General features: G+C 36.3%; 1 protein-coding gene across 2 annotated transcripts in view; it reads left to right on the top strand.

Moving 5' to 3' along the window:
- The window catches only part of ADK (adenosine kinase), a 521,304-nt gene that overhangs the window by 488,314 nt on the left and 13,930 nt on the right, over nucleotides 1-19,060 (top strand). The gene's annotated exons all lie outside the window — the stretch shown is intronic.

The following is a 19,060-nucleotide window of genomic DNA, read 5'->3' on the forward strand; positions in this document are numbered from 1 at the left end:
TGAACTGAGAGATCATGACCTGAGCTGAAGTCGCATGCTTAGCCAACTGAGCCACCCAGGTGCCCCGAGATGTGTTTGTTTTATTTCTAGTCCATGAAATAGATGGCAAATTAAAAACCAGTTTCTATCATCAAAGACTCTTAAAATTTTAGAATCACCCTTCTGGTAAGAATTGTCAGCTGAGCAAATGAAGGTTTTTCAATTGAGTTAAATAACAATATTAGTTGTCTTGCTTATGAATTCGGGCATAAATATGCTCACATAAATAAGTTTTCTATCATCTTCTTATTCTGGCAGCTATGACCTTCCTTGTCCTGATGAGCCTTTTTGTTTTTTAACTATATTATATGTTAGTGCTGAAAGGGAATACTTTTAAAAATCACATTTCCTGGTTTTCAGGTTTTCAAACTGTTTACAGTCACCAAAGTATGTTCAAATGAGGTCTTATCTGAATCAGAATGAAATAAGATTAAACAAATCCTCATTTGGTCTTATTCACATTTTATTTGGTGGCTCATAAACAACTCCCTGGAACGAGTCGATGTTAGGTATGAAAGCCATGGTCTGTTCAGAAGTCCCCATTTGATGGATGAGGAAAGTGAATCCCATAGAAAGGGACTTAATTGCAAATATGCAGTACTAGGAGACAGATCTCCTGACTCATTAATTCATGGTTCAATAATTACACATGTTAATAACCCAGATGAAAGTTTTTCATTGAGCAGTCTGTTACATAGGCCTCTTAGAAATATATAGGTCAAGACAAGAGTCAATATCCCAAATAGATAGAAGTCTTTGATGTACATTTTCTTGGCATATGGGTATCCAAGATGTTTGACTTCAACTATAAACAAAAGCATATGCTAAAACTCTTATTTTGGGAAGAACCACAACAGAGATCACACATTAGGTTTAAAATTCAAATTCTAACCTGATCTTGCACATTTTTGATTCATAAGGAGGAATGATCTTTAAAGCAGTATTTTGAAAGGGGTTGGGGCAGAAGAGCAACTTAACTATACAAGTAAAACATATGGTTTAGTGGTCCTCTTCAGGATCTTGCCTGAATTGGGGGCATTTAAAAGGTTTTTGGTTTGAGTTTTGTTTTGTTTTTTAATTCAAATGCAGTATCCGATGCCATGTTAATAGAATTTGACAGGTTTCCATTTTCAGTCACCAGAAAGAGGAAATAAGTTATCCTCATAGTTACAGCACTGGCCACTTGCCCATATATTATACCATGCTGCTCAGTTGCTCATTTTGTGTGGGAGGATGTGTGGTGCTAAGCTATTATAAAGAAACCTTTGCTCTGAACTAACTTCCTGTCCATGTCAGTCACTTGCCCATCTGACACTACTTAGGCTTTGGTTTTCGTTTTACAAATACCTGCTAAGTCAGACCTTTCCCTGGCAGGCAAAGTAGCTTTTTAGGTTGTTTCAAAATTTAATGTTTGTTGATTTTCTTTTTCCAGAAAACTATGTATTTTCTAGCATATATATGGATCATAACTTGTTACTTGAGTTCATGACTAGTTGGTAGTCAATATGAAATCAAAACATAAGAAAACAAAATTTTACTAACTAGACTACGTAGAAAATGAAAGAAAAAGAGTTCACATCTGAGCACTTTTCCCTTGAGGGAAACCATTACTTTGTCACATCTGGGTAGTCTAAGCTAGCCAAATTGAAGTGGGAATTTCCTGCCAGATGTTAGTCCTTTGAGCAACCTGTGAAAATCTAAAAGAGGGTATATGAGATCTTATTTGGTAGGGCTATAGCCACTGTGGAAGCTCACTCCTAATAGGTAGCAGACATTTTTATGTACTACCACTAGTTAGGAGGTTGTGTGGCCTATCTAAAGCTAACACTGTTTGGTCTTGTTAAATACATAAATATGGAAGGCCTAATTTGGGAAGTACAACATCAGGTCTCACAGATATTCTAGCAAGAGTAAGTACTGCATTGCAATGACCTCCCAAATGTACATGACAAAAGTTCTGTTTCGTTAAGAAAAAGAAGGTAAGACTGAGCCATCCAGGTACTCCATATAACTTGAATAAGGTCATTTTACAAAGGCACTGAACCAAAATAAGCCTCTAAATATGAAGGAAATTAAGAATCTGAAATGGCAGGGAAAATACCAAGTATTTACATCAGCTTCCTGTTCCACATGCACATGGGAATTAGGAAGCAAAAATTTCATTCAGAAGAGTTGTGCACAAGAAGTAGAAATGCTTTTATCCAATTGAAACAAGAAACATTTTTAAGGGGGGGAAAAAGACTTTCCACATGATCTCACTGTTTTTGTCATCCTCTTAAAGGAAAATATTGACATTTACCAGACTGTTTGCTCCAGCTTTCTGATCTCCTGCAGTTTATTTTTATAACAACCTTATCGATGGGCCTCTTACCCAGCTCTCTAGGTTTAACTGAGTTGAGTCGATTTGTTACCACAGCTTCAAGTAGCTGTTACAGAACAAGCAAGACATCCTAATAAAGCTGTAAATGTGTTTACTCAAACAGAGTATTGATTTAACTTGGAGAGGGAGAAACCGGTGCTTAGCACAGTGTCAGGGTGGATGAATTTCACTGCAGCTTTTCATTGTCATCTGTCATGGTTGTGAGACACTAAGTAAAGCCATCAGAGGATAATTAGAAGTACCAGAAATTTAGCCCCTAAAATCAGTTAACCGCTTGGGAGTTTTGTAGCTTAATTAGCTTTTATTAAAAATTTCCTCCAGTAATAATAGTCAAGCACTTTTAATGGTGTTTTCAGATAGAGCAAGATTTCCAGGTTGTGACTTGTTAAATATATGAATTTAACAGGTAAAGGTTTTCCAGAGTTTTTCTCACTAATTAGGCTAACACCAGAACACAATGTAAAGACACCGTGATCTGTTCTCAAACCAGCAAAAGTACATGATTTTTCTGAAAAATCCATTTCAAAGGAGTAGTAAAACAATTATAAAATATTTAAAACACATGTTGTTGTAGAAAAAATACCCTGTTAACATCTTTATTAAATGTAAATGTTTAATACATAAAACTACAAACATAAATGCTTAATTACATAAAACTGTCAATACCACCCTTGTTTCTAGATACCTTTTTTTTTTTTTTTTTTAGAGAGAGAGAGCACAGGAGCTGGGGAGAGGGGCATAGGGGGAGGGAGGGAGGGAAGGAGAGAGGGAGAGAGAGAGAGATAGAGAGAGAGAGGAGTGAGAATCTTAAGCAGTTCCATGCTCAGCATAGAGCCCAACGTGGGGCTTGATCTCAAGACCCTGGGATCATGACCCAAGCCCATATCAAGAGTTGGATGCCAAGCCACCCGAGCCACCCAGGCACCCCTAGATACCATTCTTCATTTTTTAAATGTTTATTTATTTATCTGGGGGGAGAGCAGAAAGAGAGGAAGAGAGAGAATCCCAAGCAGGCTCCACATTGTCAGCACAGAGCCCAGCATGGGGCTTGATCTCACAACTGTGAGATCATGACCTGAGCTGAAATCAAGAGTCAGACACTTAACTGACTGAGCCACCCAGATGCCCCACCATTCTTCATTAAAAAAGAATCTAAAATATTCTGGTTTGGGGCAACTGGGTGACTCAGTGGGTTAAGCATTCGACTTCAGCTCAGGTCACGTTTGTGAGTTCAAGCCCTGCATCAGGCTCTGTGCTAACAGCTCAGAGCCTGGAGCCTGCTTCGGTTTCTGTGTCTCCCACTATCTCCACCCCTCCTCTGCCCTCTCTCTCTCTCTCTCTCTCAAAAAATGAATTAAAACATTAAAAAAATTTTTTTAAATAAAGTAAAATATTCTGGCTTGCTATAAGTTAGTCATCATCTTAAAGATTAAAAAAGTTGATGTGGGGCATCTGGGTGGCTCAGTTGGTTAAGCATCCAACTTCAGCTCAGGTCATGATCTCACGGCTAGTGGGTTCAAGCACCCTATGAAGCTCTGTGCTCCAGCTCAGCTGGAGCCTGCTTAGGATTGCTTCCTTCTCTGTCTGCCCCTCCCCCACTTGTGCTCTGCCTCTCTCTACCTCAAATATAAATAAATATTAAAAATGATTTTTTTCAAGTTGTAAACCTGTGTAAAGAAAAGTTCAGACTGAGGAGTTGCTTACCTTCTATAGAAATTGAATTAGCTATTAAATTTGATAAAAGGTATTCATATAAACACTCTACCCGTCCTCTTGCAAATGGCTTCAAAAATGTCATGGTCAAAAAAAATCACCTAGGATGATGAACACAAAACTGAAAACTTATTTAAAATAAGTTTGGGATGCCTGGGTAGCTCAGTTGAGCATCCAATTCTTGATATCAGCTTAGGTTATGATCCCAGAGTCATGGGATTGAGCCCAGTGTCAGGCTCCACATTCAGCATGGAGTCTGCTTAAGATTCTCTCTCTCCCTCTGCTCCTCTCCCCTGCTCATGCTGTCTCTATAAAATAAATAAAATAAGGGGTGCCTGAGTGGCTCAGTTGGTTAAGCATCCGACTTCGGCTCAGGTCACGATCTCACAGTTCATGAGTTCAAGCCCTGCATCAGTCTCTGGGCTGACAGCTCAGAGCCTGGAGCCCACTTCAGATTCTGTGTCTCCTTCTGTCTGCCCCTCCACTGCTTGTACTCTGTCTCTCGCATTGTCTCAAAAATAAATAAACATTAAAAAAATAAATAAAATAAAATAATCATTAGATTTAAAATTAGTCTTCCTCTCTTACGTATAATCATTTATTTACTACACTATGGTTGAACTTCTCATGCCTTCTGGTACTACTGCTCACCTGCCTAAATGACTAATAAAAGTGATGATAATCTGAGGGATGACCTCTTCTGAAGCCTGGAAGCAACTGTCAAAAAGGACAGTGAAAGATTTTGGGAGAGTGTTCTTTGCCTTTGAAATGCTATGTAATGATAAGCTAAATTCAACCCTGAGTTAAGTCATTAAGCCATGAAATAGCAGATTATAAAGTTTTGTTACATAAGAGGGCACCACCAGAGCTCTTTCTTTCAATTTTTCAGGAGATAGAGGAAATTGGTTTTCTACAGTTCTGTATGTATGTATGTATGTATGTATGTATGTATGTATGTATTGAAATAAGCTCTAGGCCCAACATGGAGCTTGAATTCACAACCCCAAGATCAAGAGTTGCATGCTCTACCAACTGAGCCAGCCAGGTGCCCCTTCACAGTTGTATTTGAATCTTTATTCTATATTAAAGTATTCAAAAGCAGAGGGAAAAGAAAAGATATGGATTTATAATTAGCACCCTATTTTTACATGTACATTTTAAAATCCCTACAGTACAGCTATGTATTTTGTTCTATTCAATCTTCTTAAGAATGACACTATGTGAGGGACCTTTTTGGCATGGAAGGGAGGGTAAGATATAGTAGGTAGCCATACTTTGGGTTTAAGCCTCTTTGAACAAAAGGAACAGAAATCCATTTCGTTTAGCTAAGGATAAGGAATTTTTTTTTTTAAGGAAGCACACAAGCATTAAGGAAGACATTGTAACACAGTGGTTAAGACAATGGGTCTCAAGACATAGGTTTGAATCCTGGTACTGCCATTAACTAGTTCTGGGACTACAGACAAGTTACTTAACATTTCTAAGCCTTAGTTTCCTCATCTATAAAAATGAGGATAATGAGTGCCTATATCACTTGGGTTATCATGAAAGTTAAATGAAATAATGTTTGTAAAACACAGTGCCTGACACATCATAAGGTATTATTATGTGTTAATCTGTTATCAAATAAATCTCATAAAAGAGCCCAAACTGGACAGGTTTTCACTTAAAGTGGAGCCAGATCGTAATTCTAGATTCAAATCAGTTCCAGGGACCTGAATAGCAGATATTCATGGATCTTCACTCCAGTACTCACGCATTAATGTTGTTCAGCTGTCATTGCCTGTGTGCATCTTCCTACCTCACAATCAACTTCCTGGTCTCTCTTGGCTTCCCATTCTGGCTCCTTAAAGAGAACATTAGGTTAGCTCAATTTTGTGCCATTCATCCGTAGCACGCTGGCAGAACCATAAGTTGTTTGCTCTTGGGTCAGATCCCCTCCCCTGGGTTTGGTTAGTAGTAAGGGTTGATTTACATGCACAAACTGTATCAACCAACCCCCTAACCAATGCTAGAGGGGAGGTGACTTTTCTTAAAAGGATAATGGATGGATAAGCTCTAAATGTGTATGTTGGTGTGCCTGTCTACACCCTTTTTCTCATACTCATGGTTCTTAAAATGTTCCCTACAGTACAATCCATCTATAACACAACACACGGAACATCAAATACCCTGAATCTCAAGCTGGAAACCTAGGAGTCATTTTTTTAATTAAGCTTTTATTTTAATTCCAGTTAGCTAACATATAGTGTTATAGTGGTTTTAGGTGTACAATGTAATGATTCAACAATTCCATACATGACCTGGGGTGCTCTTCACAAGTGCCCTCCTTAATCCCCATCACCTATTTCACCCGTCTCACTCACCCACCTCCCCTCTGATAACCATCAGTTTGTTCTCTATAGTTAAGAATCTGTTTCTTTGTTTGTCAGGGTTTTTTTCCCCTTTGCTTGTTTTGTTTCTTAAACTGAGCATGAGTGAAATCGTATGGTACTTCTCTTTCTCTGACTGACTTATTTCACTTAACTTTACACTTTCTAGCTCTGTCTACATTCTTGCAAATGGCAAGATGTCATTCTTTTTATGGCTGAGTAATATTTCACTGTATATGTATATATACCACATCTTTTTTTTTAAGTTTATTTATTTATTTTGAGAAAACAGAGAGAGTGCAAGCAGAGGAGAGACAGAGAAAGAGGGAAATCTTAAGCAGGCTCCGTGCTGTCAGCTCAGAGCCCATTCAGGGCTCAAACTCACGAAACTGAGATTATGACCTGTGCTAAAATCAAGGCTTGGATGTTCCACTGACTGAGCCACCCAGGAGCCCCAATACCACATCTTCTTTATCCATGCATCTATTGATGGACACTTGGGCTGCTTGCACAATTTGGGTATTGTAAATAATGCTGCTATAAATATAGGAGTATATGCATCGCTTTGAATTGGTGTTTATGTATTTGGGGGTAGTACAATTGCTGGGTCGTAGGATAGTTCTATTTGTAACTTTTTGAGGAAACTCCATACTGTTTTCCACAGTGACTGCACCAGTTTGCATGCCCACCAGCAATGCACAAGTGATGCATTTCTTTCCATGTGTCCATACCTTCAGTGAGTTCTTTTGAGTCGATTTTTAGACTATATCTCATATCATCTTTCCTCACCTTCATCCACTTTTCTCCCATGACCTTAGCTTAGGCCTGTTTTCTACTTACTACAGCAGCTCCTAACTTATTTTCATACTTTCAGTCTTTCTTGCTCTCCATTCCATTTTCTAAACCCTAGCCAAAATAATCCTTTTAGGGAGAGACTTAATTACTTCACTTCCTTGCTTCAGTGGCTTCTAGTTGCACTTAGACTAAAAATCTAAACCCCTAAAAGATCTGCCCTAAAAGATCTATACCATCCGCTATCTGTGAATCTGTATTTCATGCTGCTCTCTTTCTCAGCTTTGCTTCAGCCCTCTGATTATATTGGCCTTCTTCTTTTAGGCCTTGGACACATGGAGCTCCCTTGGCCTAGAATTGTCTTTCCCTGCTCTTTACATGGCTATCTCTTTCTCATCCTCAGTTTCAACTTAAAGGTCACCTCTTCTCTAACTATCCTATCTACTGTGGGTCCCTTCACTACTATTCTCTACTGCTACACATAGTTATTTTCCTTAATAGCACTTAACATAGTCTGGAATTATCTTTTTTTTTTTGTATATATTTTTTAATGTTTACTTATTTTTGAGAGAGAGAGAGACAGAATGCGAGCGGGGAGGGGCAGAGAGAGAAGGAAACACAGAATCTGAAGCAGGCTCCAGGCTCTGAGCTGTCAGCCTCTGTGTCAGCACAGAGCCCGACGTGGGGCTCGAACACACAAACTGTGAGATCATGACCTGAGCCAAAGTCAGACGCTTAACCAATGGAGCCACCCAGGCGCCCCTCTCTGGAATTAATTTATTTACTTATTTATTATCTTAGTTATCTTAATTACTAACTTATTACTTCGGATTTTTTTTTTTTTGTATCTTCCTTATTAGAATATAAGCTTCAAGAGAACCAGGGACTCTGTGTGTCTTATTCACCAAAGTATCCCTAGGAACCGAAAAAGTCCCTGGCATAGAGTAAATACTCAGTAAATATTTTTTATGTGAATGAATTAATCAATCACATGGCCAGCTGAAAGCAAACTTGCACCCTTCCATCAAATAAAAACCATTCTAGTGAAGAAACTTGTTATCACAGGATTTTGTCAGAAGGTGTGGAATGAGGCAGGAAATAGTAAAGTAGGCCATACTTTAGTATAGGGTCGCCTTGATTTAAGATAAACCTATGCTAAGGGTGTCTGGGTAGCTCAGTTAGCTGAGCATCCAACTCTTGATTTCGGCTCAGGTCATGATACCAGGGTCATGGGATCAAGCCCAGCATCAGGCTCCACCCCGAGATTGGAGCCTGCTGAGGATTCTTTTTCTCTCCCTCTGCCCCTCTCCCTACTCATGTTCTCTCTCTCTTTCTCAAATAATTTAAAAAAAAAAAAAAAAAAAAAGATTAGCCCATGTTAAAAAATTTTTTTTAATTTTTTAAAAAAATTTTTAAAAATTAACCCATGCTGAGGCACCAGGGTGGCTCATTTGGTTAAACATCTGACTTCAGCTCAGGTCATGATCTCACGGTTCATGGGTTCAAGCCCTACATCGGGCTCTGTGTTAACAGCTTGGTGCCTGGAGCCTGCTTCAAATTCTGTATCTCCCTCTCTCTCTCTGTGCCCCTCCCCTGCTCATGCTCTGTCTCCCTCTCTCTCAAATATTGATAATAAAACATGAAAAATTAAAGAAAAAAGATTAACTCATGCTAGTATGTATATGCAACTAAGCCAATGACAGAGAGACCGATCACAGATCTCTTTTTCCTACTGTTACTTAAAATAGAGGTAAGTTTAAAAAAAAAAAAAAGAGGTAAATATGGAGGGATGCCTGGCTGGTTCAGTCGGTAGAGCATGTGACTTGATCTCGGGGTCATGAGTTCAAACCCCTTGTTACACATAAGATGACTTTTTAAAAAATAGAGGTAAATCTGGAGAGAATGCATGTGTTGGGAAAGAAGGCAACATCTAATATCAATTGTCCTGAGTATTTATAATACAAATAAGAAAACTAATTGTCAAGATCATAAATCTGTGCATCAGTTCCTGTTGTAACAGGCAATGGCATACAGATCAGAGGCTCCAGTCAGGATTTCACAGAATATGTTGAAGTTTTCCTGTAGTTATTTAAATTTGGTTTGCCAGAATGCCCAGTGAATGTCCAGCGCATTAAATAACAGCACACCTGTACTGTCCTACCTAGGACCTTTGCTGGTATTCCCTCCACTGACAGGTGGGAGTGGAGTAAAGGGTAGGTCCTCCCCAGAGAAAGCAATGATCATCTCTAGTGAAGAGCACTTGACGTGAACTGAGCCTGGTACATACCCCATGTTTCATTGTCCACTCAGCTTCCTAAGCTTTAGCCACAGAATGGTCCTTAACTGTTTACATTTTCATCAGCACTCACATCAGATCACTAAACCTATTTTTTCTACTTCCTGACCTTATTATCTATCACCTAGGATAGTGTTTTTCAAACTTGAGCATGTATAAGGATCACCTGGAAGACTCATTAAAAGACAGTTTCTGGGCCCTATCCAGGTTTTGATTTGGTAGGTCTAGGATAAGACTTAGGTGATCTAGAGACCACAGTTTGCAAACCACTCCTAAAGTACTACAGTAGATTCATATTTGATCTCTCTGCCAACAGTCTCTTTCCTAGTAAGTTCATGTTTCACACTTCTGCCGGGATTATTTTTAAAGTATTTACATAGCTTTCTCTCCTAAAACTATAAAATTCTCAAAGACAAACACTATGTTTTATCCATCTTTGAGTCATGATGTCTAGTAATGGTATAGGCATTCAATAGCTGTTGGTTGACTGGATAAATCAAAATATTTTTTATAGCATTCTTGGTTTTTACTTTCTTTTCATTTGCTTCTTATAATAAAAAATCAAGTATAGGAGTGGTAGTAGCATGGGTCTAATAAATTGAGGATTATACTAGTCAAAGTTTTAGTATATATCTTATTCTTTAAAGCAGCTACATGTAATAAAAATACAGCCTTAAAGTTGACTGTCTCATATGCCATGTAGCAACATGTATCTGGTAACTATTGGTATAGAGAGTATAGCAGGCCAGTTTAAGAAAGCACATAAATCATTACCAAAGTGTAGATATTTAAGAAAGGTGGAAAACAAAGTATTGAAATATCAAATTGACCCAGAAATGACTGAGAGCACATTTTTTACATGGAAGACAGGGGGAATATAGAATTCAGCACTGTTAGTTGCTGTAAAATATTATATCAGGTTTGCTTTAATTACACAGTAATGTCTCAAAGAACAAAGGTAAATTACATGATAACTTATGTTACTACTCCCACATTATCTCTTAATAACTATGTAATTAACTTGTCACTATATAAAGTGTGTAGTTTGATATTACTCATGTATAAAGAACATTGATAAATGAAGGAGCTGGGGTCGGGCGAGGAATGGAGGCAGTAGGAAAATCATAATATTATAACAATCAGGAATTCAAATGATTCATTAGATCATTGACCCAGTCCTCAATAATCTGAGCCAAAACCCTGGAAAGTAACAGTGGAATCTTAGGCGAACCATGTAGCTTTCTAAGACAAAAAGCATATAATAAACTAAGAAAATTTACCAAACAGCGAAATAGATAAGTGAGGTTGGTATAATGCATATACTTTTAAACAGTCCATTTTGTTTAGAGAGGTTCTTCTTTTTAAGTAAACGTTTATTTTTTTCATGGAAAAAACATTCTCTCACTCATATCATTTTACCAACTTCTTGAATTTATGTGTATGGCCCATGTGGTAAGAATGTGCAGAACCAGGAACTCTCTTTCATTGATGATGGGAATGCAAAATGGCACAGCCACTTTGGAAAACCGTTTGGCAATTTCTCACAAAACACACTTTTACCATATGACCCAGTAATCATGTTCCTTGGTATTTACCCAAATAAATTGAAAACTTATGTCCATGTTACAACAGATGCACATGGATGTTGACAGCAGCCTTCATTTTAATTGACAAAACTTGGAAGCAACCAGCATGTCCTTCAGTGGGTGACTAGATAAACTGATACATCCATGCAATGGAATATTATTCAACCACAAAAAGAAGTGAGCTATCAGGCCATGAAAAGACACAAAGGAAACTTAAACACATCGTACTTAATTAGAGAGGCCACTCTGAAAAGGCTGTATACTGTATGATTCCAACTATCTGGTATTTGGGGAAAGGCAAAACTATGGACACAGTAAAAATATCAGTGGTAGTCAAGGGCTTGGGTGGAGAGTAGGGAGGGATAAGTTGGTAAAGTACAAGAGTTTTTTTAAGGCAATGAAACTATTCTGTATGATACTGTAATGGTGGAAAACAGATCATTATATATTTTTCAACTCTTAAAGAATGAATAGCACAAAAAGTGAGCCCTAATGTAAACCATGGACTTTAGTTGTTAATAATGAATCAATATTGGCTCAGCAGTTGTAACAAATGTACCACACCAGTGCAAGATATTAGTGATAGGGGAAACTGAGGGATGGGGGAGGGGGGGCGGTCGGGGATGAGAAGGTATAAAGGAACTCTGTACTTTCCATTCAGTTTTTCTGTAAATTTAAAAATGCTCCAAAAAATAGAGTTTATTAATTTTTTTTAAATACCAAAGTGTTTGAAAAACTTTTATTCAACCTATCTCATTTTACCAGTATCTTCAGTATATGTGTGAACCCTATGTTTCCCAGCTTCATCAGTGTCCTGTGGTGCTGAGTGTCTTATGACCAGTTACCTCACAGTTTTTACCAAAAAGCTTGTTTTCATTGATATCACATAATAGCCACTCTATCCAAGTACAGTGATCCTTTCTGCTTAATTCTGTCAGGAATTTTCCCAGCAATCCCTGCTAAGGAAGCATTGGCCCTTGAATTTCCATTTCAAAAGATGCAGACTGATTTACTTGGCATATAGTTTCTATAGATGAAGACTTCATTCGAGAAAGAAAGACTGTGCTTAAGTCTACTCAGAAATTTTGTAAGATGTTCCCTCTCACATTACCTATGTTTCCCTAAGTATAAAATACAGAAAGTAGTGAAGATCTTTATGTCCTTGAGGAATCTTCTAAGAAGAGTGACCAATTTCATTGTACTTACACTGATTTACTTTGTGGAAAGCTGTATTCCCAAGTGACTACAATTATTAATGAACTCTAAAGAAATAAGTGGAAAACTGTTAGAACAAAACATCACTTAGCTGAAATTTTTGAATGAGTTATTCATAACTATCTATCTGAATAGTTAAACATCCCCATGTTATTGTTTAAAATAATATTTGTTGGCTTTTTTATTATAAAAGTAATACTTCTTATTATAAAAGTAATAGTTCTTATTATAGAACATTTACGAAATGAGAAAAGCAAACAGAAAATAAAAAATCATCTTTGAAATTAGGAAATGATGATGTTGTCTTTTTAAACACACATAAAATTTGCTTTTTTATTGTTTTGAATAAAAATGTTTCTAAAGTATATTGCATGGATATGACCAAAAAGTAAAAATGAAAGGAAACACATATAGAAATTTAATAAAGTCAGGATGGGTAAAATAGCACTCTGTAATATCCTTGCAGTTCTTCTGTAAATGTAAAATTATTTCCAAATAAAATGTTTAAAAACAATTGGAACAGTATGGATTACTTAAGGCATAGTAGTGGAACAAAAATATAGCTTTTTGGGAAAAACAAAGGTTAATTACTACCAATCACCATACTCAAAGAATTTCCAGATGGAATAAAGAGTTAAACGACAACAAATGAACTAACAGAAAATACAGTCTGATGTTTATTCAATCTCATGCTGTGGAAAACCTCACTCAGCCTAAATTCAGTGGAAAATTTATTAAAGAAAGATTAATATATCTATATAACAATAAAAATAAAAGGCAAATGACAAAGTAAGGAAAAGTGTTTGCAACATATATAATAGATAAACTGGGACTGTCTCTTAAAAATCAGTAAAAGGTATTCCAATAGAAAAATAGATAAAAGTTGTCTTCAGTTTATAAAAAGAAATACAAATGACTAGGAGGCATATGAAAAGTGTTCAACCTCCCTAAACGAATAACTGTAAATTAAAACAAGATTCTGCTTTTTACTTTTCAAATTATCAAACAGAACTTTTAATAGCAAGAATGCTATTGGGAATGTACATTAATGAGATCTTTTTGAAAAGAAATTTGGCAGTATGTGTATAGAGCCTGAAAAATTATTAATTACCCTTAAAGAAACTTATCCTAAGGAAATTAAAAATATGCACAACGATTAATGTCATAAGAATGTTATAAAGATATTCATTGTGGTGTTATTTATATTTAAAAAAATAGAAACAGCCTAAATATCCAATAATGGGATTAAGTCAATTATGCTATATCCACATTTAAAAAGCATGATTTCTAGGAGTATTTAAAGATATGGCAAAATGATCCTAATAAACTTTTATTGCAGGAATAATAGGAAGTAGAAAATACAATAGTACATAAAGGATATACACATATATAATAGAAGTAATAGATACAATGAAAAGTAAGCATTTCTCCTACCCCAATCCTCTAATTCCCCTCCCTGAGGCAGCTTTACTTGCTAGTGTTTGTAAATCCTTCCAGAAATAACCTGCACATATACAAGTTTGTGTATGTATACATATCCCAGTTTTTATCAAATGTGAATAATATATACTGTGTTTACTGTTCTGTACCATTGATTTTTCATTTTCTCATATCTTGGAGATTGTTTCATAGCAGCATATAAAGATCTACCTCATTGTGGCTGTTTTGTATTATTCCATTCCATGGATTTAATCTCTCTCCTTTACAAATTGATGGATTTTACTGAGCATAAATCATATAACTTTTTAAAGAAGAAACATGGTAGACATTACCTTAATCAAGTGATGAAACTTAACGTCACCCAGGATGGAACAAACCAACACCATGTACCCTCAGTGAAATACCCTAAGAAGGATACAGCATCATTTCTGTGATACTCCTGCCAAACTTGTTAAACCTGAATGAATCTAATCATGAGGAAACATCAGACAAACCCAAATTGAGAGATAGTGTGCAAAATAGCTTAACTGGACTTTTCAAAAATGCCAGTTTTGAAATGTTGAATGAGAGGGGATACTTTTCTAGATTAAAAGAGACTAAAAGGAACATGACAACAAAATGGAACTATGATCCTGGATTAGATTCTGAAGCAGACAAAAAAATCTATAAAGGATATTACTGTGACAAGTGAGGATACTTTAATATAGACTGTATATTACAGTATAGTATTAATATTAAATTGGTCATTTTAATTACAAACAATGCTGTAATGGATGTCCTTGTACTTACGCTTTTGTACACGTATATGCATATATATAGCTTAGAGGCCACTTTGAATTTTTAGAAGTAGAATTGCTGAGCTTGAAGGCTTTGTACACTTAAAGTTGTTGTTTGTTTATTTGTTTGTTTTTTTAAGTTTTATTTAAGTAATCTCTACACCCAACATGGGGCTCAAATTCACGACCCCAAGATCAAAAGTTGCATGCTCTTTCAACTGAAGCCAGCCAAGGCACCCCTGTGCACTTGTAGTTTTGATAGACACTGCCTAAGTGCCCTTCAAAAAGAGTGCTCATTTACACTCCAGTATATAATTATGTTCACTCTCTTTGATAACACAATGTATTAACTATTTTTATCTTTACTAACCTCTTAAGTGAAAAATGGTATCACATTGTCTAGATAACATATTTTTAGTGAAAAAAGGCTACATAACAATATCTAATAGTATGATATCAAGATACATATGTATGTATATATACACTATATATACACACAGGGACACATATATATGCATACATGTGTATACATATGTTTATACATCTTGGCAGATATACAGAGAAATGTTAAAAGTTGTTATTTACTAATTTTTTTAAGTTTTGAAGTGGCACATTTTATAAAGTAATAGATAAAATGTATAATCAAATACAAATAATAATAATATGAAGAGGCCTCTACCTACAACCCAGTTGAGAAAGAGAACATTTACTAATACTTTTGCCTCTTTACTGCTAATATCTTTAAAGCCCCTGTATACCTCACCCCAATTTGGTTCCCCTGCACCAGAAATAACTATTTCCTAATTGTTTTCTTTTATTTTAAATTTATGACATATTAATATATTCCTAAACAATGTGAGAACTTACCTATGTTCGCATACATACTTTATTGAATTCCATCATAGGAATATGCTATGATGAATTCAGTTTGTGGTTAATGGACACTCTAGTTGTTTCTAGCTTTTAGCTATTATTACCAATGTAGCTATGAATACTCTGATACATGTGTCCTACCTAACGCAAGAGTTTCTCTAGGATGTATACATAGTTGTGAAAATGCTTGGTCACCTTTACTAGGTAATGCCAAATCATTTACCCAACTCACTCCTCCCAATTTTAACTCCTATCAGGTCTGTACAAAGATTACAAGGCATCATCATCAAGTGGTATAGTCAAACTTTTAAGTTTTTGCTAATCCAGTGGATGTATAGTAGAATCTTTTTGTTGTTTTAATTTGCATTTTCCCTCATTACTAATAAGGTTGAGCATCTTATGTTTCCTCTAGAAAAGCTTAAAGTTTATTTCGAGAGAGAGAGACAGAAAACATGAGAGGAACATACAGAGAGGAAGAGAGAGAGAGAGAGAGAGAGAGAGAGAGAGAGAATCCCAAACAGGCTCCAGACTGTCAGCACAGAGCATGATGCAGGGCTCGAATTCACGAACTGTGAGATCATGACCTGAGCCAGGATCCAGAGTGCTTAGCTGGCTAAGCCATGCAGGCACCCCTTTCATACAGATTTTAGAATCAACTTGTCAGTTCCTCAAAACCTTGTTGAGACTGTGAATTTACATTAATCAGCAGCGCCTGTGTGGCTCAGTTGATTTAACGTCCTACTTCGACTCAAGTCATGGTCTCAGGTTCATGAATTCTAACCCCGCGTTGGGCTCAGTGCTGACAGCTCAGAGCCTGGAGTCTGCTTCATGGATTCTATGTCTCCTTCTCTCTCTCTTCCCTTCCCCCACTCGTATTCTGTCTCTCCCCCTCTCTCTCAAAAATAAATAAAACATTAAAAAAAAAAACAAAAAATTGAATTTGTATTGATCAATCTTCTAATCCAAGAACCTGGCATATCTCTCTATTTATTTAGGTCATTATAATGTTTTTTGATAAGGGCTTATAATTTTCTTCATTTGAGACTGGCATAATTTGTGTTGCTTTTGTATCTTTTTTCAAATTTCTTTTGTCTTTGTGTTACTGATATATTTTTCTCATAGCCAGCAATCTTCCCAAAATCTCTTAAGTCCAATAATTTATAGACTATTTGGGGTTTTCTATGTAGAATATTCTTAACTGAAAATAATGACAAGTTTATTTTGATTTTTACACTTTTTAATTTTTTTTCTTAGTCTTATTACTCTTGTTAGGCTCTCCATGCTATATTAAATAGCATTGATTATTCTTTATAATGGGACTATGTGTGTGTTTTATTTACTTCTTAATTCTGCTGGGGTTTTTTTTCTACTTTTTCTACATCTGTGGGTTATTACTTTTACAATCAGGAAAAAAATCTTTTTCCTTGCTTTATTAAACTAAATAGGCTCGTAGTGAAGTCATGAGGGGTGGTCATTGTACATGTAATATGCATGACCATGGCAGCTGCTATTGCTTGAAGTCTTGTGCCTGAGATAATACTCTGTTTCACATTGTTAGTGAATTACATGGCTTAAAAACTACTTCAAACACATGTACATTTGTATATATTGTCAGGTAAACAAAGTACTGTCTAAATGTATAAGAATTTAAACAGCATAAAATGTGATTTTTAAAGAAAATTATGTATATTCTACAAATGCTTTAAAATGTTTTACTCTCGGGGCATCTGCGTGACTCATTCAGTTAAGTGTCTTACTCTTGATTTTGGCTCAAGTCATGATCTCACAGTTCATGAGATCAAGCCCTGCATCAGGCTCTATGCTTTCAGCACAGAGCCTGCTTGGGATTCTCTCTCTCCTTCTTTCTCTGCCCCTCACATCACCCCCCTCTCAAAATAAATAAACTTAAAAGAAAATGTTTTACTCTCCAGGGTGCCTTGGTGTCTCAGTCAATTAAGTATTCGACTCTTGATTTTGGCTCAGGTCATGATCTCAAGGTTTGTGGGTTCAAGCCACCATGTCAGACTCAGTGATGACAATGCAGAGCCTGTGTGGGATTCTCTCTCTCTCCCCCTCTATCTCTGCCTTTCTCCCATTCACATGTGCATGCTCTCTCTTTCTCTCTCTCTCAAGATAATTAAACTTTTTTTTTTAATGTTTATTTATTATTGAAAGAGAGTGAGCAGGGGAGGGGCAGAGAGAGAGGGAGACACAGAATCTGAAGCAGGTTCCAGGCTCTAAGCTGTCAGCACAGAGCCCGACGCAGGGCTTGAACTCACAAACCGCGTGATCACGACCTGAGCCCAAGTCGGACGCTTAATCGACTGAGCCACCCAGGCGCCCCAAGATAATTAAACTTAAAAAAAAATGTTTTACTCTCCATACACATATTGTGGTCTGCTATATATTAAAAGTCTTTGGGGACTGTGCAAGAAGTAAAGAGATAATCACTGATATGTACTTATGCAGTATCATTGGAGAAGCAATTTGAGAATAATATAAGATGCTAACACTTGTAAAAGATGAATTATTAAAAGTTCATTTTTCCATCATAGTCAGAAAAGGTGCATGATAAGATTTTATTCTTTTTGTATTTATTGAGACTTGTTTTGTGCCCAAACATGTGATCTGTCCTGGAGAATGTTTCATGTGCACTTGAAAAGAATGTGTATTCTGGTGTTTTTGGATGAAGTATTCTATATATACATTAGGTCCATCTGGTCCAATGTGCCATTCAAAGCCACTGTTTCCTTGTTGGTTTTTGTCTGGATCTATCCACTGATGTAAGTAGAGTGTTAACGTCTCCTACTGTTACTGTATTATTGTCACTTTCTTCCTTTGCATCTGTTTTTTTTTCCCCCCCTTTGTGTCTGTTAATAGTTGCTTTATGTATAGATGCTTCCATGTTGGGTGCATAGGTATTTACAGTTGTTATATTTTATTCTTGGATTGTTTCCTTTATCATTATGTACTGTCCTCCTCTGTCTCTTGTTACTGTCTTTGTTTTAAAGTCTATTTTGTCCAATATAAGCATTGCTACCCTGGCTTTTTTTTTTTTTTTTTTTTGCTTCCATTTGCATGGTAATTGTTTTTACATCCTTTCCCTTCCAATCTGCATGTGTTTTTAGGTTTGAAGTGAATGTCTTATAGGCAGCATATAGATGGGTCTTGTTTATTTATCCATTCAGTCACCCTATGCCTTTTGACTGGAGCCTTTAGTCCCTTTACATTTAAAGTAATTATTGGTAAGTATGTACTTATTGCATTTTGATACTTGTTTTCTGATTTTTTTTGTATTTCTTCTCTATTCTCTTCTTCTTCTCTTGCTCTCTTCCCTTGTAGTTTGATGCCTTATTTTTAGTATTATGTTTGGATTCCTTTCTGTTTATTTATCTTTTCTTTATTAAACATAAGAAAAAATCCATAAAGAGCACAAATACATACAGGCTAAATAACATGCTACTAAACAGTGAATGGGTCAACCAGGAAATCAAAGAGGAAATGAAAAAATACATGGAGACAAATGAAAACAAAACCACAATTGTCCAAAATCTTTGGGATGCAGCAAAATCTGTTCT

Source organism: Prionailurus viverrinus, chromosome D2 (genome assembly GCF_022837055.1).
Source record: "Prionailurus viverrinus isolate Anna chromosome D2, UM_Priviv_1.0, whole genome shotgun sequence".
Lineage (NCBI taxonomy): Eukaryota > Metazoa > Chordata > Mammalia > Carnivora > Felidae > Prionailurus > Prionailurus viverrinus.